The sequence below is a fragment of the Artemia franciscana genome, unplaced genomic scaffold (genome assembly GCF_032884065.1).
Source record: "Artemia franciscana unplaced genomic scaffold, ASM3288406v1 PGA_scaffold_67, whole genome shotgun sequence".
Lineage (NCBI taxonomy): Eukaryota > Metazoa > Arthropoda > Branchiopoda > Anostraca > Artemiidae > Artemia > Artemia franciscana.
The window spans coordinates 1,023,044-1,048,076 of record NW_027062705.1 but is presented as its reverse complement, the minus strand read 5'-3'; the positions used below and the strand labels follow the sequence as shown (position 1 = coordinate 1,048,076).

General features: G+C 35.4%; 1 long non-coding RNA gene across 2 annotated transcripts; it reads right to left on the bottom strand.

Annotated features, from left to right (window-relative positions):
- Positions 1-2,188: 2,188 nt before the first annotated feature.
- Positions 2,189-23,625, bottom strand: LOC136042133 (uncharacterized). Of its 2 annotated transcripts, none has more exons than XR_010621182.1 (4): positions 23,508-23,625; positions 11,156-11,235; positions 4,692-4,749; positions 2,189-2,719 (listed from the first exon to the last, which is right to left on the bottom strand). It is a non-coding gene; the product is annotated as an uncharacterized LOC136042133 (long non-coding RNA). The 2 variants fall into 2 exon arrangements; XR_010621181.1 differs by lacking the exon at positions 23,508-23,625 and adding an exon at positions 17,740-17,849.
- Positions 23,626-25,033: the final 1,408 nt, after the last annotated feature.

Sequence of the window (25,033 nt, the reverse complement as noted above, 5' to 3'; positions counted from 1 at the left end):
AAGTGAAAGCCAAATTGAACAAAATTATATAAACACTCGTAGCAAACAGACATACAACAGGTACTAATTTAAACGAATAAATTAGTCTTAAAACAAGTAAAACCTAAATTGAATATGCAAATTAAGACGAATTAAAACGATCAAAAATCACTATAAAGAACTGTTTGGCTGCTGCCCAATTCCCTGCCGGTAATAGTATATAGCCTATTGCGTAATTGGTGCTTTACTGAAAAAATATTACATTACAAGTATTTTCTTTTGTATTTATTGCATCATTGAAAATAAAATGAAAATTAAAGTGAAATAAAATTTTCAAGTTATGATCTTTCGGCAATTAATATTCAGTTTAATTTTATTAATTCTTTTCAACACTGTTCAAACCACATAGTTTTCAGTAACATTAGAAATTCTGGAAAATTAATGGCATCATTTGTGACTTAAAAATCCTGTTTTTTTCCTAAAAAAGAAATCCACAGGTCATGTTCTTGTTGTACGGTTAATGCAATATATACGCTGTTGCCATTCTTTAACCTATAACTTGGGCTCAGATTTGTTTGTAAATGACCCTATTTATTTAGGGAAAGGGAGGAGATCTGGTATAATTTACTCTAGAGAGAGACAGTGAATAAAAATAACTTCTGGAGAAGAACAAAGCTGCAGGGAAGAATCTTTTCAAAGGAAAGAATTGTTAAGTTAGTAGGATGCTATGATTTTGAACTTTATTTTGGCTCTCCCAAGGGTTGCAAATTAATAAAGAAATACCCAGAAATAACAGTTCTCTCAATTCAAATTCACATTACGTCCATATTTCCACCCAAAAATGAAATGTGCAAAAACGTTAAAGGGGGATTAACCTCACTATTCCATAACTATTTTGACGAGCTTAATTAGCCACTTTGAAACGACTAGTTTGTATGTGTTTTTCTGTTGTACACTCAAAAATGGATATTTATGTGACGAAAAAGTGTTTGAGAGCAACCAAAGAACTTACAAGATTTGCCTGGTTCTATCCCTGCTTCTTATTTGCCTTAGATAAGCTGAATAACTTTTTCTTTAATCTTAACTCCATTCAAAACAAAACAAAAAATCAGCTGTATTTGTTCTGGTTCTACTACTTCTAATTCACTCCAGCATCAAGCTGCCCGAGGCAAACACAGCCACACCCGCTCCTCCTCCCTCCAAATGTTTTTAACGCTTCCATCTTTGCAACCTCCCAAGAAGTTCCCATTTTCCTTAAATCTTTCCTTATGATATCTTCCAACCCCATTTTTGCACGACTTAGACGATTGTCCGACAAGGACAATCTGTAAGCCTTCATCCGAAAAGCACATTTAGCCATCTTAACCTTTCTCTCAATATTGTCCTAGAGAGAAGAATTGACCAACATTTTTCGTACAGCCTACTGTTTGAGATGCAGTCAGTCTGTCAGGTAACCATAGGCAAACTTTCTCTAGAAAACATCTGATCAATCCTCATTAGTTTTTTAGAGTGCCCAAGCTTCATAACTATGCATGACCCGAGTCATCACCTTCCAACATTTAATCTTGGCACGAAGACTTATCTTCTTCTTCTTCTAAACTTTTTTCAACTATAAAAAAACCTGAATCTTGGCTATTCTACTTGCAACATATTTACTGCATCCACCGTCTTTAACAAAGGTAAGTGAAGCTGTTCACTTGATCAATCTTCTTCTTACCCAACGTCACCTCTTCACTTTCATTTATGCCTAATCTTAGCGATTAAGTGTTCTAGACACAAATTTTCAAACTTATTCCTGCACCCTGAACTCGCACAACCTCTAAAAATGCATTCACTTAGCAAACATTTTCGTCTAGGATTCTCAAATCATCATCATAATCTAAGTCTGGAAGAATGTTACTTTTCTATTTGATTCCATGCTCTCTGTAGCCTTATATGTTTTCATTAGGTCAAAGTCCATCAAAATGCCCTTGCGTAACTTCTGATTTAATACGAAACTATGTTACTAACCTCATTTCCTAAATTTCATGTCACTTAAAACCATTAGACTAGGGAACGCATGGGTCTACAGTAAAATGATTCATATTTTGAAATTCATGAGATCCAAATGTTCACTCAATCTGGATCCAACTCTGAATGCTAACATATATAAATCTATTTCTTAAATATAAAAACTAAATCAAAACAATAAATAAAAATATAGTCAAAGTTATTTTAAAGAAATAACTGTATTATTGAGGCCAACAAGTTTACAAAAAAGCAAACAGATATAAAAATGTACTGAGTCGGTTTTCCTTTTCGTGAAGCCAGCATAATCTGTACAATGGCTGGTGATGGTGAAGGTGAAGTCTCACTTTGGTGCACTTCTTGGCGAGTCGTGGAAAGCCACCCGAAGGCAAACAGTTTCAGCCGGAAGATAAAAACGGGAGAATGAAAGTTAGAGGAGCAAGAATGGAGGAACATTGAATTAGAGGAATTCGATGAACTGAATTAGAGGAGTTACATTAGAGAAATTAGAGAAAATTAGAGGCACAATACCTTTTTTGAATCATTTTTTCAAATACGAAAATAATCCCCCTCCCCATCTTGTGTTTAAAAAATATATTACAGTTAAAACAAATTATAATAATTTGCCTTTTGATTATACCCAATAATTGTGTTTAACTTACTAATCTATAACTCAAATTAAAAGATATAACCAAAAAAGGCGGTGACTGAAATTAAACAAGGAGGTTGCGACCTGAAAAAAAAGTACATTTAAAAGCTAAATTTGAATGTAAATTCTATTCAACATATTGACACAAAATTTACGCAATAAGCTCTCAAAGTTTAGGGGAGGGGCCCTAAATATTTAGAGAAGCCTATATAATATAGAGAGAAGCCTCAGATATTTGAGGTTTAAACATGAAATTAGCAAACTTCGTTGAAATATAATAAAAAAAATTGATTTCCACCTAATTCCTGTAATAAAAAAAGAAAAAAAATGACATTGGAATGTAAAAATTATCGGCAAATTCAAAGCAAAGGGACCTTGCAAGTGAGCTTAAGAGCTCTCTTTGCATAAGCCAGAAAGGAATTTCTCTAAACTTAGTACAAAACATTGAAAGTAATTGCTCTAAGTTTCTCCAAGTGCTGAGCACAAACGTCGACTCCTTGCCAAATAAACTAACGGAGTTACGGATATTAGGAGCAGAAAATGATTATGATGTGATTTTTGTAGCTGAAATTAAGCCGAGGATTACAAATAACTCCTTGGACGATGCCCACATTCGAATTGCTAGTCTAAAAAGCTCCAGATTAAAAAAAAAAAAAAAAAAAAAAAAAAAAAAAAAGAAGTGTCAACAAGGATATATTAAAGAAGAAAATATTACAGAAGAAGTTTAAGGGCCACAAAAACATCCCCATGGATTTAAAGGGAATTGGATGACGCAAGCCAGAGGATGAAGACTCAATGTAATTCAAACAAATCGTGGTAGCGAACTGTAGTAAGGAGCGACCCGGCTCAATAGTAACCGAAACTATAAAAAATGGAATTTTGATACCAATAGTTACATCAAAAGAATTGCAATTTAATGCTGGTTTTAAATATATAAGTTTCATCTAGACTTATTTTACCCATCAAAAGTTACGAGCATAAAAAACTTGCCTCATTTTAGAAAATAGGAGGAAACACTCCCTAAAAGTCATACAATTTTAACGAAAATCACACCATCAGATTCAGCGTATACGATGACCATATTTTAGAAGTTTCAGACTCCTATCTACAAAAATGTGGAAATCCTTAATTTTTTGCCAAAAGACAGATCACGGATTCGTGTTAATTTGTTTTTTGATTTTTTGTTAGTTTTTTTTCCCAGGGCTGATCGTATCTACTCAGTGGTCCTAGAATGTCGTGAGAGAGCTCATTCTAACGGAAATTAAAAGTTCTAGTACTCTTATAGGTGACTTAAAAATTGGAGGGCACCTAGGCCCCCTCCTCTGCTTATTTTTCCCCAAAGTTAACCGATCAAAGTTCTGAGATAGCTATTTTATTCTCCATAATCGAAAAACTTAACAACTATGTCTTTGGGGACGACTTTTTCCCCCACAGTCCCCGAGGGAGGGGCTTCAAGTTACAAACTTTGACCTCTGTTTACGTGTAGTAATGGTTATTGGGAGTGTACAGACGTTTTCAGGGGAATTTTTTTGGTTTGAGGGGAGAAGTTGAGGAGGATTACGTGGGAAGATCTTTCCATGGAGAAATTTGTCATGGGGCAAGAGAATTTTAATGAAGGGGGCGAAGGATTATCTAGCTTTATTTAAAAAAAACAATGAAAAAATTCTACTTCTGGTTTTGCGTTTGGAACAAATGGAATTTGCTTGTTTTGTTTTCACTTCACTACTTATTTTCCGTTTTGGCTTCTATATAGAAAACCAAGTGACAAAATGATTTGTAAACAAGAGAAAAAGACACCGTGATTAGCTTCATTGTTTTACTTGTAAGAAAACAAATTGAACGACTATACCGAAGCATTTAACTGAAAAGCAAAACAAAAACAGAATGTAGGCAAAAAGAGTAATATCTAAAGAGGCAAAAATTAAAAATTGCGTCAAAAATTCAAGTAAAAAAAAAAAATAAAAAAATACACAAAAAAGGATAAACTTTGCAATAATACTAAAATAAATGTACAAATCTGAAAAATGAAGATACAAATCAGCAATAAGAAACTTACCCTGAGGTGAACTATACGGTTCTTGTCTCTTAAATTCCGGTATGAAAAGTTTCTTCAACTGAAAGTAAGGAGCAGCATTAAACTTAAAACGAACAGAAATTTTTACGCATATGAGGAGCTTACCCCCTCGTAATACCGGCCTTTGTGATTCAGGGGTCATTCTTAAGGAATTGGGGCAAAATTTAAGCTTTGGCGCAAAGAGCGAGGTATTGACGAGGGGGTGTACCCTCTCATATACACAATAAAAGCATACGAATATAGAAGCTCATTACGTAAGTTAATTCGTCAGTTACGTATATTTTTTACTAATGAAAACCTTCGTAAAAGATTAAAAGTTCTAGTTGCCTTTTTAAGTAATCAACAAATTGGAGGGCAACTAGGCCTCCCACCTCGCTCTTTTTTTTCCCAAAATCTTCCGATTAAAACTATGAGAAAGCCATTTAGCCAAAAAAAAATATGCAAATTTTGTTTTAATTATTTATATGCGGAGAGCCAAGATCAAAACACGCATTAATTCAAAAACATCCAGAAATTAAATAAAAAAAAGTTTTTTTTTAACTGAAAGTAAGGAGCGACATTAAAACTTAAAACGAACAGAAATTACTTCGTATATGAAAGGGGCTTTTCCTCCTCAACGTCCCGCTCTTTAAGCTAAAGTTTTTTACTGTTTTAAAAAGTAGAGTTAAGAGAAAGAGTCAAACTTTAACGTAAAGAGCGGGGCGTTGAGGAGAAAAAGCCCCTTTCATGTGCGAAGTAATTTCTGTACGTCTTAAGTTTCAATGTCACTCCTTACTCTCAGTTTAAAAAAAACTGTTTTTTATATTTAATCAAGTTAGAGGCTAGCTTTAAAACTGTTTGTTTCCTGTATAAGGGTCCTCGCTTAACATCTAATTTTGACAGTGGTTTAAAAAAAGAAGAAAAAGTTGAAATTCATGCATACACTATGGGTGATAACTTATAAAACAGATAATAAAAAATAATTATAAAACAGATGTGCGGGGGTTAAATAGTCAAAAAGCTTTACAGACATTAAGAAATTCTAAATAGTTGCACATTAATGCTCTCTGTATTGTTTGGTCCAGAAACTACTAATACTATTAACGACTCGTCGCAGAACCAAGCCGTCTGAGGCCAATACAGCTGCTCACGCTCTTCCTCTGTCCCAGTCTACTCAAAGCCTCCCACTTTATACCCTCCCAGGAGGTTTCCTATTACCCTTAAATCTTTCTTTATGACGTCCTCCCACCCCAGCCGTAAACAATTTGCTTTCCGTTTAGTCCTTGACGGTTGGCCAAAAAGGACAATCTTGGCCAATCTGTCATCCTTCTTCCAGAGAACGTGCCCAATCCATCTCAACCTTTCTCTCATCATAGCCCTATAAAGTGAGATTGAACCGTACTTTTTGTAGAGCTTATAGTTTGAAATACGGTCAGTTAACCGGTGGGGGAGTGTTTGGACGGTTAATTCGGAAAAATTAGAAAAAATGAGGTATTTTTAACTCGTAAACGGGCGATCGAATCTCAATGAAATTTCATATTTAAGAGGATATTGTGTCTCAAAGTTTATATTTGAAATTCTGACGGGATCCAGTAGCACTGGGGGGAGTTGGAGGAGAAAACCTAAAATCTTGGAAAACGCTTCGAGTGAAGGGTTTCGGATGAAACTTGGTGGGAAAAATAATCACAAGTCCTAGATACGTAATTGACATAGCTGGACTAGGTCTGCTCTATTTGGGGGAGTTTTGGGAAGGGGACCTAATTCGGCAATTCGGGAAAATTAGAAAAAATGAGGCATTTTTAACTTACAAATATGTGATTCGATCCTAATGAAATTTGATCTTTCGAAAGACCTCGTATCTCAGAGCTTTGTTGTAAATCCTGACCGGATCTGGTGACATTGGGGGGAGTTGGAAAATGAAACAGGAAATCTTGGAACACGCTTAGAGTGGAGAGATCGTGATGATACTTGGTGGGAAGAATACGCACAAGTCCTGGATACGTGATTGGCATAACCAGACCGGATTGGCCCTCTTTGGGGGAGTTGGGGGGAGCGGTAATTCGGAAAAGATAGAAAAAATGAGGTATTTTTAGCTTAGGAACAGGTGATCAGATCTTAATGAAATTTGATTTTTAGAAGTATCTTGTGCTTCAGAGCTCTTATTTTAAATATCGAAAGGACCCAGTAACATTGGAGGGGGTTGGCAGTGGAAACTGGAAATCTTGAAAAACTTGAAAATTGAGGTATCTTTATCTTACGAATGGGTGGTTGGATCCTAATGAAATCTGGTATATAGAAAGAGCTTATGTCTTAGAACTTCATTTTCAATTCAAATAGGATTCGGGGGCATTAAGGGTTGGAGGAGGGAAACGGAAATCTTGGAAACCAGAAAGCTTGGAAAAGGCTTATTGTCGAGAGATCGGGATGAAACTTGGTGGGTAGAATAAGCAAATGTCGTAGAAATGTGATTGACGCAATATGACTGGATACGCTCTCTTTGGGGGAGTGAGGGGGGTCCAGTGCTTTGGCGAGCTCGGTGCTTTTGGACGTGCCGGGACGATGAAAATTGGAAGGCGTGTCAGTGACCTGCAAAAATTAACTTGATAAAGTCGTTTTCCCCGAATCGACAATCTGGGTGGGCTGAAGGGAGAGGAAAAATTAGAAAAATGAGATGTTTTTAACTTACAAGTGGGTGATTGGATCTTAATAAATTTTTATATTTAGAAGGACCCTGTGTCTCAGAGCTCTTATTTTAAATTTCGACCGGCATTGAGCCTCTGATTTTCCTTTTAAATCAATAAATTGATTCTTAGAATCAACTGCAAAGGTATAGAAAGGTCAAACGGTGTGACAAGTGTGAGCAGTCAGACGTAGAGATCCAGTGTCCACGATCAGTCTCAGACTATAGTCTGAGTGCCTACTATCTGTTGGGCTATACCATTAGCCTATACTATCAAGGTCAGACAATTAGACACCTTCACCACAAGCAAGAGCAGCACTACACTTAACACATTGTAAAATTATTCTCTCTTTGACAAGGGACATCTGCTAATTCAAAGAGTTTCAAGAAGAGTGAGGTTTTATTTGATTAATCTTTTTTTAATGTACGGCTTTTTTTCTGTCTGTAGTTTCTACTAGATGGGGGCCGAATGTCCACCCCTTTTGACTTCCTGCAGGGGGTGTATGGGACCAGATTTTCTTTAAAGCTTAATTTAAATATGTTTTTTTAAGTTTAAACAACAGAGAGAGATAAAACTCCACAAAAAAACATCAAACGAGACCACTGCCAGTAGAGAGGAAAGACTAAAATAACGCGGATATTTCCCCTGTGTCCAAACTAGGCGTCCTCAGCACAAGATACTAAAACAACTACAACTTACTTCCCGGATAAAACAACTACATACTAAAACAAAAATTTAACCTATAAGTAATGAAAGATCCAATGCCAAATTTGCCAAATTTTTCCCAAAGGAATTCATGGGGAAATTCATATATTTTTAATTTAATTTTTCTATATAAATATTCTAATGTCAAAAAAATATCCCTGTAAAGAATATATAAATATTTAGCTAAAACTTTTCATATAGCTTTATATGCATATAGCTATAACTTTTCTTTCCAAACATATCATTTAGTTGAAAATATGTTCTTTTATCTTAGATTTTGAAAATAAATAAAAGCACAGCTGAAACAGTTTCAAATTCAATTCAGAGATGTAATTTCGTCAAAACCTTGGGGAGGGAGAAAAGTTGGAGCCAGTTTTCTCAAATTAAGTGAAAGTGACAGTGGAAAGTAAAAATGAGCCATTAAGTACCATAAAGGCAAAAATACACTGAAGAAAACTGACTCGTTTCTCTGGATGCTTGAATTATACAAGCTCATCTTGGTTTTGAGGTAGAAACTAAATTCCAACTAGGGGGGGGAGGAAGAGACAGCTGCCCTCCCAGCTCCATAGAAAATTATACCCCTGGGTATTAGATAATGGATGGTTAGATTTATCTACAGTAGTACTATCAAGAAACTTTATTGACTATTTAGGAGAAAAACTAAATCAATAATTTAGAGGCTGATGTTGTCAGATCGCATAATTCTGGGATTGTGCGATTGCTATAATTACGATGTTATAGCACGAAGATTTTTATTTTTATTCACTAAAAATTTATAAGTTGTCTAGTTTTGAAAAATTAAATAAAAAAACAAGTTTTTTTTAACTGAAAGTAAGGAGCGACATTAAAACTTAAAACGAATAGAAATTACTCCGTATATGAAAGGGACTGTTCCCTCCTCAACGTCCTGCTCTTTACACTACAATTTGACTTCTTTCTCTCGACTCTACTTTTTAAAACAGTAAAACATTTTAACATAAAGAGTTGGGTGTTGAGGAGGGTACAGCCCCTTTCATATACGGAGTAATTTCTGTTCGTTTAAAGTTTTAATGTCGCTCCTTACTTTCAATTAGAAAAACTTTGTTTTTTATTTAATTTCTGAATGTCTTTGAATTAATGCGTATTTTGATTTTGGCTCTCCAAACATGAAATTAAAACAAAATTTGCATACCAATTTATTTATTTGGCTAAATGGCTTTCTCATAGTTTTGATCAAACAATTTTGAGAAAAACAGGAGCGAGAGAGGAGGCCTAGCTACCCTCCAATTCTATTGTTACTTAAAAAGGCAACTAGAACTTTTAATTTTTTACGAGCGTTTTTATTAGTAAAAATATATTTATCTTACGAATTAATTTACATAACGAACTTCTATATTCGTATGCTTTTATTACGTATATAAGGGGGTCCGCTCCCTCGTCAATACCTCGCTCTTTGCAATAAAGCTTAAATTTTGTCCCAATTCCTTAAAAATGACCCCTGAATCACAAAGGCCATAGAATAAATAGTTGAAATTACTAAAAAATACTTTAGCGTAAAGAGCGGGTTATGAGGAGGAGGTCATCTCCTCATATTCGTAATAATTTCTGTTCGTTTCAAGTTATAATACTGCTTCTTACTTTCAGTTGAAAAAACCTTTTCATATTTATTTTTTCATTGTTCCTTTTTTAAAATGCTAGAAAATCCTACGCCCCCATCATGAAAATTCTCTTCCCCCATGAAAAACTGCTCCATGTAAAGTTCCCCCCACATAACCTCCTCCCCGCCTAAACCAAAAAATCCCCTGGAAACGTCTCTAAACTTCCCAATAACCATTGTTATATGCAAACACTGGTCATAGTTTGTAACTTGCAGCCCCTCCCATGGGGACTGTGGGTGGGTAAGTCGTCCTTAAAGACATAGTTATTAGGTTTTTCAACTATGATGAATAAAATGGCTATCTCAGAAATGGCTATCTCCGGTTACTTTGGGAAAAATGAGCGCAGGAGGGGGTCTATGTGCCCTCCAATTTTATAGATTACTTAAAAAGGGTACAAGAGCTCTTAATTTCCATTATAATGAGCCCTCTCGCAACATTCTAGGACTAATGGTTCGATACGATCACCCCTGGGAAAAAAACAAACAAATTAACACGCATCCGTGATCTGTCTTCTCGCAAAAAATACAAAATTCCACATTTTTGTAGATAGGAGCTTGAAACTTCTTATATAGTGTTCTCTGATACGTTGAATCTGATGTTGTGGTTTTTGTTAAGGTTCTATGACTTTTTAAGGGTATTCCCCCCATTTTCTAAAATAAGGTAAATTTTCTCAGGCTCGTAACTTTTGATGGGTATAAACAAACTTGGTGAAACTTATATATTTAAAATCAGCATTAAAATGCAACTCTCTTGATGTAACTATTGGTATCAAATTGCGTTTTTTACAGTTTTGGTTACTATTGAGCCAGGTAGCTCCTTACTACAGTTCGTTACCACAAACTGTTTGACCAAGCAAAATTTCCGTACCTATCATAAATCTTACGACAATAATACCGTAGACCCTAAGTTACGATTATTTTTTAATTTTTGTTTTAAAATTTGATGCCTAAATACTTTCAGGAAAAATGAAAAAAAAAACTCGAGTACACTTATTCAAGTAAATATTTGAACAAGAAATAACTACTTCGATACCGTGAAAGCTAATGATGAATGGGAGACCTCTTACTCCTACTGAGTTGTGATTTAAAACATTTTTTAATTAGGAAACAAAATTATAAATATTAATGATCATCAGGAAATGAAACACCCACCCCGCGCTAAACAAACGAAACACATTTAGATATGAAGATGTATAATTCTGAGAATATTTTCATCAAGAGTTTTTTACTCTTTTAATTGTCTCTAATGACTAATCAATCGAACTTTCCGAAATCTTGACATTGAGCAGAATTGAAAGTATATGGAATTGAAAGTAATAGTATATAGAATTGTAAAGTATATAGAATTGAAAGTAATATGTTATTGTACAAAAAAAAATACAAATAGCATTACAAATTTATCTCTTGCTAAACTTACTAGCTTACTAAACTTACTTTTTACTTACAATTATTTTCCATTGAACTCTTCAATTATGGTGGCTTTTTGCCATACCTTCGTTGGGCAGCTAAGCCAAACCAGCGTACCCTAAAAATTAAATATAAGAGTTATCTGAGAGCATAGTTATTTATTGCAAGATGCGACTTATTAAGGAAAAATATGGCGATCAGTCCAACTAAATCATGCCCTATTGTCTATGTAATAGAAAAGAAAAATTCTATTAATAGTTCATTGCAAAGGATAGAGTAAATACTGTGACTGGAAATTTAAATGATAAAAACACTTCATAGGCCAAATTTTGACCAGGGCGAGGGGAGAAGGGAAAGTCTAGATGAATTTTCCAGAAGAAGATTCTAAGGCTTGAAAAAAGCAAAGTATGTCCAAAAAACATCAGTTTTTCCGAATGTCATCGATTTTGCACTTCTCCCCAATTTAGGTCTTCTATAGGTAGGAGGCTGAGGCTTCCTTGACCTTCATTTGGAAAGCCTTGTCTCGTGATATTTTTGCTAAGTCAGTCAAAAGCCATATTTTATTGTTATTAAATTGCAAAAACCAGTTTTTTTTTAACTGAAAGTAAGGTAAAACATAAAAATTGAAACGAACAGAAATAATTCTTTATGTAAGGGAGGCTGACCCTTCCTCAATCCCTCGCTTTACACACAATCAAATGTCTTTTGTGTTTTAGGAGACTTTCTTCAAGAATTCAGACAAAAAGTCAAACTATAGCGGACAAAGCAAGGTATTGACGAAGGGCAGTCCCACTCATGTATAGGATAATTTATTTTCTTTTTCACTTTTAATGTTGTTCCTTACTTCGAGTTGATAAAAAATAGTTTTTTTATTTCATTTCTGATGGTTATAAATCATACAGGAATCCCCCCTCCGTGAATTTTTTTTTCCGCAAATACCCCAAGTGAAAATTTTCTCCGAAGAAAAATTCCCCAAGGCGAATTTCTCCCGCAAGAAATCCATCCCCCACGGAAAAATCCCGAAGACAATTCCAACCCCGCTGAAAATTTCCCTTAGACAATTCCTCCAGAACATTTCCACAAGTAAAATTGACTCCCCAAGGAGAAAGTAAGACAAAGAAACCATCACCATTAGTTACTGCTAGGAATAATCTGGCGCTGGAATTTAAAAAGGGTAACTACCTTCTGGGAAGTTACAACGTTGGTAGACACCAAATTTCTTTCTAAATTTCGACACAAATTTCTTGCATTAAGAATTCGTCAGAACTTGTAAAAAAAAAAAACTAAAAGAAGAGGAAATTTCTTCAAATTCTATGATCTCAAATTTTGAAATAGTATCAATGTATACGAGATTTGATGTAAAAGCCGCAGAAATTCTTCTTGAAAGAAATATATTAAAAAATTTGGACTTAATTAGTGGTGAAACAGTTTTGGAAGTCGGTGTAATTATGAATTTAGTTATATTGTACAATATGTTCTCTTATTTTTTCAATTTAGAGGGTTTTTTTCGAACTGGTAAATGGTTTACCCGCGGTGGCCCTTTAAGTCCTTTATTAGCAAATTGTTTAGTTGAAAATATTGAAACAAAAGCGTCAGATTAATATTTTTTATAACACAAATTTTGGGGGAGATATATGGATGACATAATTTCAGTATGGAATTATGAGGAGGATGAATTAAAAGGTTTTTTAGAACATCTTAATTTTTTGGGGAGGTGATTTAAAATTTACAATATAATTAGAAAAGGATAAGAAACTTCCATTTCTGGATGTTCTTCTCTTAAAAAAATGAAAATAGTCGGGATTTTAAAATTTACAGAAAACCTACTAACAATAATAAATTTTCGTCGTTCTTCTCCAGTTTTGCTCGCCAAGTAAAAATTGGTTTAATCATATCCTTAACTGCCACATTAATTTGTTCTCCAAAATTCATTGAGGAGGAATTATTTCTGTCAGAAGAAATTTTAATAGATAACCATTATCCAGGCTGGTTAATTGACCAGACATTTTCGAAAAGAAGGACAAAATTTCTAGAATGTTCTAACCATACTCTGGAACCAACAGGAAAGAAAGGTGTTGTTTGTTCTTTACCATATGTTCCAGGGCTGAGTGAAAAACTTGAAAGAATTTTTAAAAATAATGGTTTAAAGGTAGTTTTAAGCCGTAGTAATACTTTTGCTAGTTTTTTAAACCCTGGAAAGGATCGAACTTCCCTAGGGCAACAAAGTGGGGTTTATAAAATCCCATGTACTTGCGGAAGCTCTTATGTGGGACATACTAACCAGACAGAATTTTAATATGAGATTACTGCAACATCATAATTCTATTTTATCGTCCTTAAAGCAAAATTCCAAACCGGAAGATTTCACGTGGGTTCTATCGGAATATATTTATAATTATCCAAATCATTTTATTTTGTTTCAAAATGTTTCTTTGATTTCTAGGCACCAAGGTTTAAAGCAAATTTTGAAATATTCTATCCACCAAACAATAAAAAAAAAAAAAAAAACTGTATATAAGAATATTTCCATAAACAGAGATACAGGTGAATTGAGATTAAATTCAATTTATGACAGTTTACTGAAGTCTAATAAAGTAAATGTCATCTCACCTAAGAGCTATGACCCCTGTCCACCTGATGAGTCAGATAAATCTAATGAACCGGAACCAAAAAGGTCAAGACGATTTCCTTCTGCTGTTGCATTGAAAAAAATAAGAGCAATAAACTATATGGAATTAGTTTATTGGGTATAAATTTTATTTGTTTTTATTGATGTCTTTTAGTTGTTCTGCTGATAATAAACACTGTATATGTGTTCAAAATATCGAGTTAAAAATTGTATATCTGTTCACTGTCGATTAAAAGGTTTGATCCCTATTTTGAACTGTTATACTTTTAAAGCTTCATGTTCAACTTTCATTAGAAAAACTTTCATTGCAGTCTTTGATTTTTGGATTGACAACAATGTTTTAATGGAAAGCCTTGTTAGTGAATAAAATCAAAGCTCAGGATTTACTTATGCGGCTGGGAGGAGTAGCCTTTCTCACCCAAAAAAATACTACCGATGGCGAAAAAATGCTCACCTAAAAAAAAACTACTGATGATATTGTTAGGGAAGACCTTAACTATGCCAATGACAATATATATATATATGACAATTGAACTGTTATACTTTTATAGCTTCATATTCAACTTTCATTAAAATTTTTTTTATTGCAGTCTTTGATTTTTGGATTGACAACAACGTTTTAATGGAAAGCATTGTCAGTGAATAAAATCAAAGCTCAGGATTTACATATGCGGCTGGGAGGAGTAGCCTATCTCACCTAAAAAAATACTACCGATAATGAAAAAATGCTCACCTAGAAAAACTACTGATGATATTCTTAGGGAAGACCATAACTATGCCAATGACAATAAATACATTGGACCAAACAGAAATGGGAAGGGTGAACCTTCTGTCACCTACTTTTGTTCATTTTACTCAATTGTTGTTCAACCCTCCGTATGAAATGAACATACCGCTATTCCAAACCAACTTCCCTTCTTTTCATCGCAATGCTTTGGAAAGTCTTCTTTCGGTTTGCCTCCTGCCTCAAAGCAAATGACGCCCCTTCCCCCACCTGACCCAACCCTAGTGTACAAATATACAGCCCAAATTATATACTTTCCATGTATTCTGTCATTTCTCTTTGTCTTGTCTCACGCTAAGCTGAAAGAAACTAACAGACCTAAGAGCTCATATGGCACTTGTGACGAGGCGAGAAGAGCTAAGAGCCAAGAGATCATATGGTATGAGCTCTAACAAAATTCTATGAGTCAATAGATTGATTTAAAAAGGGAAATAAGAGGCTTAATGCCGGTTAGGATTTAACATAAGAGTTGTGAGTCACGATGTCCTTCTAAATATCAATATTCATTAAGATCCAATAACCCACTCGTAAGTTATAAATACCTAATTTTTTCAAATTTTTCCTCTCCCTTTAGCCCCCCAGATGGTCGAATCTGGGAAAACGACTTTATCCAGTCAAATTGTGCAGCTCCCTGACACGCCTACCAATTTTCATCGTCCTAGCACGTCCAGAAGCACCAAACTAGCCAAATCACTGAACCCCTTTCCCCAACTCCTCCAAAGGGAGCGAATTCAGTACGATCCTATCAATCACGTATCAAGGAAATTTGTTTATTCTATCCACCAAGCTTCATCCCGATTCCTCCACTCCAAGTGTTTTTCCAAGATTCCCCCCCTCCAACTCCCCCCAATGTCAAAAGATCTGGTCGGGATTTGAAATAAGAGCTCTGAGACATGAATTTCTTCTAAAAATCAAATTTCATTAAGATCCGATCATCTATTCGTAAGATAAAATACCCCAATTTTCACATTTTCCAAGAATTCCGGTTTCCCCCTCTAGCTCCCCCCAATGTCACAGGATCTGGTCAGAATTTGAAATTAGAACTTTAAAGCATAAGATCCTTCTAAATATCAAATTTCATTAAGATCTGGTCACCCTTTCGTAAGTTACAAATACCTCAATTTTCAAAATTACCAACCCCAATTCCACCAAAGAGAGCAGATCCGGCCCGGTTATGTCAGTCACGTATCTTAGACAGGTTTCTATTCTTCCCATCCAGTTTCATCCTGAGCTTACCGCTTTAAGTATTTTCTAAGATTTCCGTTCCCCCAACTGCCCCCCCCCAATTACGCTTAATCCGGTTGAGATTTAAAATAAGAGATCTGAGTTGCGAGGTCCTTCTAAATATGAAGCTTCATGGAGATCCGATCACTCCTTCGTAAGTTAAACATACGTAATTTTTTCTTATTTTTCAGAATTAACCCCCCCCCCCAATAGAGCGGATCCGTTCCAATTATGTAAATCACGTATGTAAGACTTCTGCTTATTTTTCCCACAAAGTTTCATCCCGATCCCTCCAATCTAAGCGTTTTCCATGATTTTAGGTTCCGCCACCCCAAACTTCCCCCAATGTCACCAGATCCGGTCAGGATTTAAAATAAGAGCTTTGAGACACGATATCCTTCTAAATATCAAATTTCATTGAGATCCGATCACCCGTTCGTAAGTTAAAAATACCTCATTTTTTCCAATTTTTCAGAATTAACCCCTCCCCCAACTACCTCAAAGAGAGCGGATCCGTTCCGGTTATGTCAATCATGTATCTAGGACTTGTGCTTATTTTTCCCACCAAGTTTCATCCCGATCCCTCCACTCTAAGTGTTTTCCAAGTTTTTGGTTTCCCCCTCCCAAATCCCCCCAATGTCACCAGATCTGGTCTGGATTTAAAATAAGAGCTCTAAGAGACGATATCCTTCTAAACCATCAAATTTCATTGAGATCCGATCACCCGTTCGTAAGTTAAAAATACCTCATTTTTTCTCATTTTTAAGAATTACCCCCCCCCCCAACTACCCCAAAGAGAGCGGATCCGTTCCGAGTATGTCAATCATGTATCTGGGACTTGTGCTTATTTTTCCCTTCAAGTTTCATCCCGATCCCTCCACTCTAAGTTTTTTCCAAGATTTTAGGTTTCCCCCCTCCAACTCCCCCAATGTCATCAGATCCGGTCGGGATTTAAAATAAGAGCTCTGAGACACAATATCATTCCAAACATCAAATTTCATTAAGATCCCATCACCCGCTCATAAGTTGAAAATACTTCATTTTTTCTATTTTTTCCGAATTAACCGGCCCCCCACTCCCCCCCCCAGATGGTCAAATCGGGAAACCGACTATTCCTAATTTAATCTGGTCTGGTCCCTGATACGTTTGCCAAATTTCATTGTCCTAGCTTACCTGGAAGTGTATAAAGTAGCAAAACCGGGACCGACAGACAAACCGACAGAATTTGCGATTGCTCTATGTCACTTGGTTAATACCAAGTGCCATAAAAACTGGTTTTACGATGCGTCAATGAATAAGCAACTTGAATGGTCAGAGGTATATCATACAAGTACCATAAAAATCATTCTTGAATCAGCTACAGATTACAATTTGTCTCGCAAGACAGTTTTTCTTAGAAACGCATTTTTAAGCTTCTGATTACTATGGGCTGTTATTAACCCCTTTCAGGGCTCAAAAAGGGAATTTGCTCTAGAATCAGTTATTAGATTTAGAAAAGCATAACAGAGGCATAAAGTGATACATCCGCTTTCTTGCTAGCTTAATTATGTGAATTTGTATATATTTATCCAACCCCTACTACGAAAGCCTAGGTAACCATTCTGCTTTAATTTTAGCTTTTTCCGATAAATTAACAGACATGCTGAAAAAGAAGAAAAAGATATTAGCCACTAAGATGCAAATACGGTGAATTTCACCATAAGAATCTTTTCTCAACCATAGAATTCTCTAAACCCCTGCTTAAACAAAAATTCTCCAAAAGAACTAACAAAAAAAAAAGTGAAACCACACTAAAACAGAAAGTTATTGTGAAAATGTCAGACCAACATTGCATGAGACTGGACAGTTAATTTGCGGCTTATGTTTATATTATATGTAAAAACAACTACTGGCTTATTTTAGTTAATGCAAGTTCATAGCTGGATGTAAAATAATAACTGTAGAAAAAGTAGCAGAAATGCAATATATCAAGAAATAAAATCTACCTGATCAAATGCTGCCTTCACGAAAAGTCAAATCAAACTGGATTAGAAAATTATATAGGACAAAAAGAAGTTTCTTTTTTTCATTCAATCGGATCCGGTATTTTAGTCCAGTTCACTTATTGTGAAACTCAACTGTTAGCAGCAAAGTTTGTTCACTGGTATACTTAAAGTTCAAAGATTTATTTTAAGTAAAATATAGAATGAATTAGAAGCTCATTGCAAACCAAAGCTGCAATCGAATTTAAAATCAAAAGAAAGAAAAAGAACAATATTATAGTCAGTATAATAGTTAAACTTTATTGGTGTATCACTTTTTAAATATCTGTCTTTCACCAAAAAATAAGGGACATATTTAACCCTAAGATGATCAAAAATAAATAAATTCAGTCTAAAATTGAAAAGAATTTGGTAAATGGTGAGTTTTTATTAATTAATTAGTTGATAGACAGTCAACACACAAAGCCTTATCCAAGGAAGAGGGTGCTATAGGGTTTTGAAACCCCTACCCCTCCTGAAATGTTAGTCTAGCTCGTAAAACGTAATAAAAATGAATATAAAGACTTTTTTGATGATTTAAAAAATAAATTTATCTCCCCTTCCCCCAGAAAAAAATTCCTGGATACAATCAGGTCAACACACCACCTGGTGTAAACTTTTATTTTGCAGTAAAGACAATGAATAAATGGAAGACTAATTTGAATTGAATTAAAGTTAAAAAAAAACAATTTTTTTCAACTGAAAGTAAGGAGCTACATTAAAATTTTAAACCAACAGAAATTGATACGTATATGAGGGGATAACCCTTCCTCAGCACCTTGCTCTTTACGCTAATCTTTTTTAGTAATTTAAAAAGAGCTCCTTGCTGTTCTAATTAAACGAACGTAGTGTTTTGGGAGTCGCTCTTAGAGAATTGGGACACAATTCAGACTTTAGTGTAAAGAGCGAGGTGTTTAGAAAGAGCAACCCCTGGCAGGCGTATCAGGGACCGGACCAGATTAAATTTGAAATAGTCGCTTTCCCGATTTGACCATCTGGGGAGGAGTGGGGGGTTGGTTAATTCGGAAAAATTAGAAAAATGAGGCATTTTTGACTTACGAACGGGTGATCTGAAAAATTGGAAAAAATGACGTTTTTTTTAACTTACGAAGGAGCGATCGGATCTTCATGAAACTTCACATTAGAAGGATTTCGTATCTCAGATCTCTAATTTTAAACCCCAACCAGATCAAGTGTCAATGGGGAGGGGGCAGTAGGGGGGGCTGAAATCTTAGAAAATACCTAAATCGGAGAGATCAGGATGAAACTGGGTGGGAATAAGAAAAATAAGTCCAAGATACGTGACTGACATAACCAGAACAGATCCGCTCTCTTTGGTGGAGTTGGGGGGGAGTAATCCGAAAAACAGAAAAACGTGATTGACACAACCAGACCGGATTGGCCCTCTTTGGGGGAGTTGGGGGGAGCGGTAATTCGGAAAAATTAGAAAAAATGAGGTATTTGTAACTTACGAACGGGTGATCAGATCTTAATGAAATTTTATATTTAGAAGGATATTGTGCTTTAGAACTCTTATTTTAACTTTTGACCATATTCCCTGACCTTGGGAGGGGAGTTGAAGGGAAAACCGAAATTATTGGAAAACGTTAAAATTGGGGTATCTTCATCTTACGAACAGGTGATCAGATCATAATGAAACTTGATATATAGAAGGATCATATGTCTCAGATGCTCCAATTTTGATTCGAATTGGATCTGGGGACATAGGGGGTTGGAGAGGGGAAAGAGAAATATTGGCAAACGCTTAGAGTGGAGAGATCAGGATGAAACTTGATGGGAAGAATAAGCGCAAGTTCTATATATGTGGTTGACATAATTGGAACGGATATGTTCTCTTTGGAGGAGCTGGGGGGTGTTAATTTGGAAAAATTAGAAAAATTGAGGTATTTTTAACTTAAGAACAGGTGACCAGATCCTAATGAAATTTGATATTTAGAAGGAACTCGTGTCTCAGAGCTCTTATTTCAAATTCCGACCAGATCTGTTGACATTGGAGGGAGTTGGAGGCGGAAATCGGAAATCTTGGAAAACGCTTAGAGTAGAGGAGTCGGGATGAAGCTTGGTGGATAGAAAAAGCAAATGTCGTAGATACGTGATTGACGTACTGGATTCACTCTCTTTGGGGTTGTTAGGGGTGGGGTTCAGTGTATTGGCGAGTTTGGTGCTTCTGGACGTGCGAAGACGATGACAACTGGTAGGCGTGTCAGGAAGCTGCACAAATTGACTTGATAAAGTCGTTTTCCCTGATTCGACCATCTGGGGGGCTGAAGGGAGAGAAAAAATTAGAAAAATGAAGTATTTGTACCTTACAAGTGGGTGATCGGATCTAAAAGAATTTTGATATTTAGAAGGAGCTTACGATTTGTTTTTTTAAATCCCGACCGGCATAAAACCTCTGATCTTCCTTTTAAATCAATCTATTGATTCTTAGAATTTTGCTAGAGCTCATACCATATGAGCTCTTGGTTCTTGAGTCTTCCGGCCGGGTCAAAAGTTCCATATGAGCTCTTAGCTCTTGTTCAATTTAATTTCTGATCTTTTTTTTTTTAATAAAGTCAGGAAATTTGGCTAAACCTCTACGGAAAATTCCTCCTCCCCGCAGGTTTATACTCTAGATGATTCAATCCCGGTGAAAATTTACCCCGGAAAATTACCCTTAACGTCACCTCGCGTAAAATTGAGGCAGCAAACAGAAAGCAAGATATAAGACGAATTTCATACAGGAATTCTGGCAAATTCCTCCAGTGTAATATTTTTCCTGAAAAATACACTCTCTGAAACTTTCCGCTTCTTGGAAAATTATTCCCGTGGAAAATACCACCAGTAGAAAATTCGACCCCCCCCCCCCCGAAAAATATATACATAATTCCAAATAACGAATACCATACGTAAACAATGGGCAAATTTTGTAACTTAAAGACCTCTCTCCAAAAGCTGTTGGGGGTCATGATATCTCCAAAGCCATAGTTATTAGGCTGAACAAAAGAGGTGTCGTGAAATTTTGATTGAACAATTTTGATAAAGAAGGACGTGGGAAGGGACTTAGTTGCCCTCAAGTTTTTTTTGTCACTTATAAAAGGTAGTAGAGCTTTTAATTTCAGTTAAGTTCACTTTCAAGCTCAGTTTTAGAACTGTTAATTCAAGGACCATAGGGTCAATACGATCACTCCGGAAAAAAAGTATCTCTGATCGCTCTTCCGGCAAAAAATAAAAAATTCACCCTTTGTAGATAGGAGATTGAAACCTGTACAGTAGGATTCTCTGAAACACTGAATCTGAAGGTGTAATTTTTATTAAGATACTACGACTTTTTGGGTGTGTTTTTTTCATTTTTCGAAAGTAAGGCAAACTTTCTGGCTCGTAACATTTTATAGCTTAAGGCTCGTAATATTTTATAGGCAAAAGTAAACTTAATGAAATGTATATGTTTGAAATGACCATAAAAATTCAGTTCTTTTGATGTGTCTATTGGTATCAAAATTGCATTTTTTAGAGTTTCGGTTACTATTGAGCTAGGTTGCTCCTTAATTGCAGTTCTTTACCACGTACTGTCTGATATATACACCCACTTAAGATTAGATACGACTTGTTTCCACATACACATGAGATAAGACTAGCTTCATGAATTTTCCTGGTCTTGGGGTAAAAAATGGAAATATGTACGGGGATGGATCAAGAGAAAGATCTTGGGAGGTTTTTTCGGGGGGGGGGGGGTTAATGTGACAAAGTTGTGAATAATTGAGTGAATCGACGAATTTATTTTTTAAAAAGAACGAAAAAAGGGAAACAGGGTGCTAGAAAAATTGTTGGGGTCCCCCTGCCCCCTTGATCCACCAGTGGATATGTAAAATGAAAAGGCCAAAATTTGAAATGCTGGGAGAACGAATGGTAACTCTACTGGAAATTGTTCGTTAAGAAAATGTATTTGTTGCTTCTTATAGTTATTCAGCTGGCGGAATAAGGAAATAGTCCCATTTAAAGTTAAGAGCCTGAGAAAATTTGCCCAATTTTGAATAGGGAGACAAATGCCCTCTAAACATCAAGTAGTCTTAGTGAACATTGCTCCATCAGATTCAGCATACCCTGGAACCCTAATGTAGAGGTTTCAAGCTCCTATATACGAAAACATGGGATTTTCAATATTTTGCCAAAAGAAAGATCACGACTGTGTGTTGATTTGTTGTTTATTCCCCAGAAGCAATCGTGTTGAACCTGTGATCGTAGAATATTGGGAGAGGGCTCATTTGATCGGAAATAATACGTTATAGGGCCTTTTTAAAGTGACCAAAAATATTAGAGGCCAGCAAGCTCCCCTCTCACGCCCGTGTTTTCCCTAAAATCACCCGGTCAAAATTTTGAGATTGCAATTTTGTCCAGCATAGACTGAATATTTAATAACTAATACTGTCTTTGAGGATGACTCAACCCCGCAGACCCCGGGAAAAGGGCTCGCAGTTTTGAGCTTTGCCCATTGTTTACCTATATTATTGGTTATTGGTAAGTATATAAACGTTTTTAAGGGGATTTTTCTGTTGGGGGAGGGTCAGGGAGAGGGGAGTTACATGTGAGGATCCTTCCACGGAGGAAGTTTTCATGGGGAAAGGGAATTTTTCATGGAGGAGAGCTAGATTTCCCAGTATTATTTAAAAACAAAGAGAAATTAAATTTAAAAATTAAGTTTTTTCAACTGAAAATAAGCAGCAAAATTAAAACTTAAAACGAACAGAAATTATTACATATATATGATCAATTTTGTCCAGCATAGACTGAATATTTAATAACTACTCTCTTTGAGGATGACTCAACCCCGCAGTCCCCGGGAAAAGGGCTGGCAGTTTTGAACTTTGCCCATTGTTTACTTATATTATTGGTTATTGGTAAGTATATAGACGTTTTAAGGGTATTTTTCTGTTGGGGGAGGGTCAGGGAGAGGGGGGTTACATGTGAGTATCCCTCCACGGAGGAAGTTTTCATGGGGAAAGGGAATTTTTCATGGAGGAGAGCCATATTTCCCAGTATTATTTAAAAAACAAAGATAAATTAAATTTAAAAATTAAGTGTTTCCAACTGAAAATAAGCAGCAACGTTAAAACTTAAAACGAACAGAAATTATTACATATATGGGAGGGTTGCCCCTTTTTCAATGCCTTGCTCTTTATGCTAAAGTTTCTTAGTACTTTTAAAAGAACTATTTATTCTAACTAAACGACCTTTGCAATTCAGGATTCATTTTTAATGAATGGGAAAAAATTCAAACATTAGCGTAAGAGCGAGGTACTGACCAGGGGGGAGCCCTCTAATATGCGTAATAATTTTTGTTCGTTTTAAGTTTTAATGTTGCTCCATACTTTCAGTCGAAAAAACTTGCTTTTTATTTAATTTTTATGAAAAAAGCCAGAGATCAGGATGAAAATAATTTCTTAGACCACACTGCTTTTCCATTTACGAAAAATTTTTTAAAGAAAAGACGGGTTTGATTTCTATAAAGCAGTGAACAATAATAAAATATATAAACTATAATTTAACTAAAAAAATAAAATACTCCGAATATTTCGGCCCCAAGTCCGGGAGCCTTTCTCAACGGAAAAAAAAATAAGAAAATTACAAACCGACAATTTAAGACTTTTTTTAAGACATCATAAATAAAATACCATGACAAATGAAACAGCACGAAAAAAATATAAACAATAAAATGATTAAGAACAACTCACATTATAAAACAAAACTCCTGCACTGACGGTAATAACTTTAGAATAAAACTAAAGCAACTGTACATAATGAAACTTTCCTCTGGCACATTCGGTGTATAAATGGGAATCAATTAAATGAAAATTATAAATACTTGCAACAAAACAAAAGCAGGTCACCCAACCCCAAATCCAATCAAAATCTTACAGGTTAATGAAACAAAGTTATGAATTATAAATTGAATGGATTTTTTCATTTGCTATTTTATCTGCAGTCCGTTGACTTCTTGCAGCATTGACCTTGCTTTGACTTTTGTTCTCAAGGTTATTACTTGTTAGAAGGACCTCGTGACTCAGAGCTCTTAAATCTCGACCGGCATTAAGCCTCTGATTTTCCTTTTAAAGCAATCTATCGATTCTTAGAATTTTGGTTACAGCTCATACCATATGAGCTCTTGGCTCTTGGCTCGTTCGGCCTCGTCACAAGTGCCATATGAGCTCTTAGCTCTTGTGTTTTAACACTAAACCAAAAGGTACCCCGTGAAAAATTAAATTTAGTATCACTCCCAAAAATTCAATCTATGGCTCTTTGACAATACTTACATTCTTTTGGTTTATTTATATTGTAAGAGCAGAAGTAGTGAAGTAATAGCCCTGATGGTTTCAGCTTAATACCCCCAGTTGTTATCGATATGTTGCTGTGGTGTCTTATTTGCAATCATACACACATTGCCTTGTGAGTTAGTTTTATTTTTAGCAAAGATTTTAGCTTTTTGATTAGCAAGATTTAGTTTTAAACAATAATGAGCCAATTACGTAGTTGTCGGGGGTTGAAATACCCAATATCTCTAGAGACATAGCTACTGGACCGTTCTACTATGGTGAAAAAAAAAAGGTTGTCTGAAAATTTTGATTCGATCTGCTTGGAAAATGAATGGGTTTGGGAAGAAAGCTGCTTTCCCTCCAATATCTATCGACTCTTATAAAGGGCACTAGAACTTCCAATGTCCAATCGAATTTGCCCAATTAAAAGTTTCAGTGATATTTGAATTGATTCTAGAGCAGTGGTGCCTATGATATTGCTTACATACCTTTTTGAAAACTTATATACCCTTTTGAAAACTGTCTAATTGAAACTACCCCTAAACGTTTCCTAAGAGTTGTAATTTAATACTCTTAGTGTGATAAGTTACAGTGATTAGATTAGTGATTAGTGATATTAGTTAGTATACTGTTAGGGGCAGCACTAATAGCATACATATAGTGCCTTCTAGCTAGGTCAAAAATCTGCACAACTTACCCTTAAAAGTCTAGCTTAGTAGTGTAAGTCTTTCTTGAGATATTACTTTGTCACTTTTTTGAAAATATACACGCTCGTAGTTTGTTTTGATTTAGTTCAAAATCATTACTTTGTTGCAAAAGCGCCTTTGGTTTCTACAAGACTCCCGCCCCTCCCTTCAACACACGCTGAAAGTTTCAACTTAATACTATCAACCGTTCCAGAAGCATTTCTAATGCGTCCTCTTGACAACCTTTGTGGGAATAGTGTG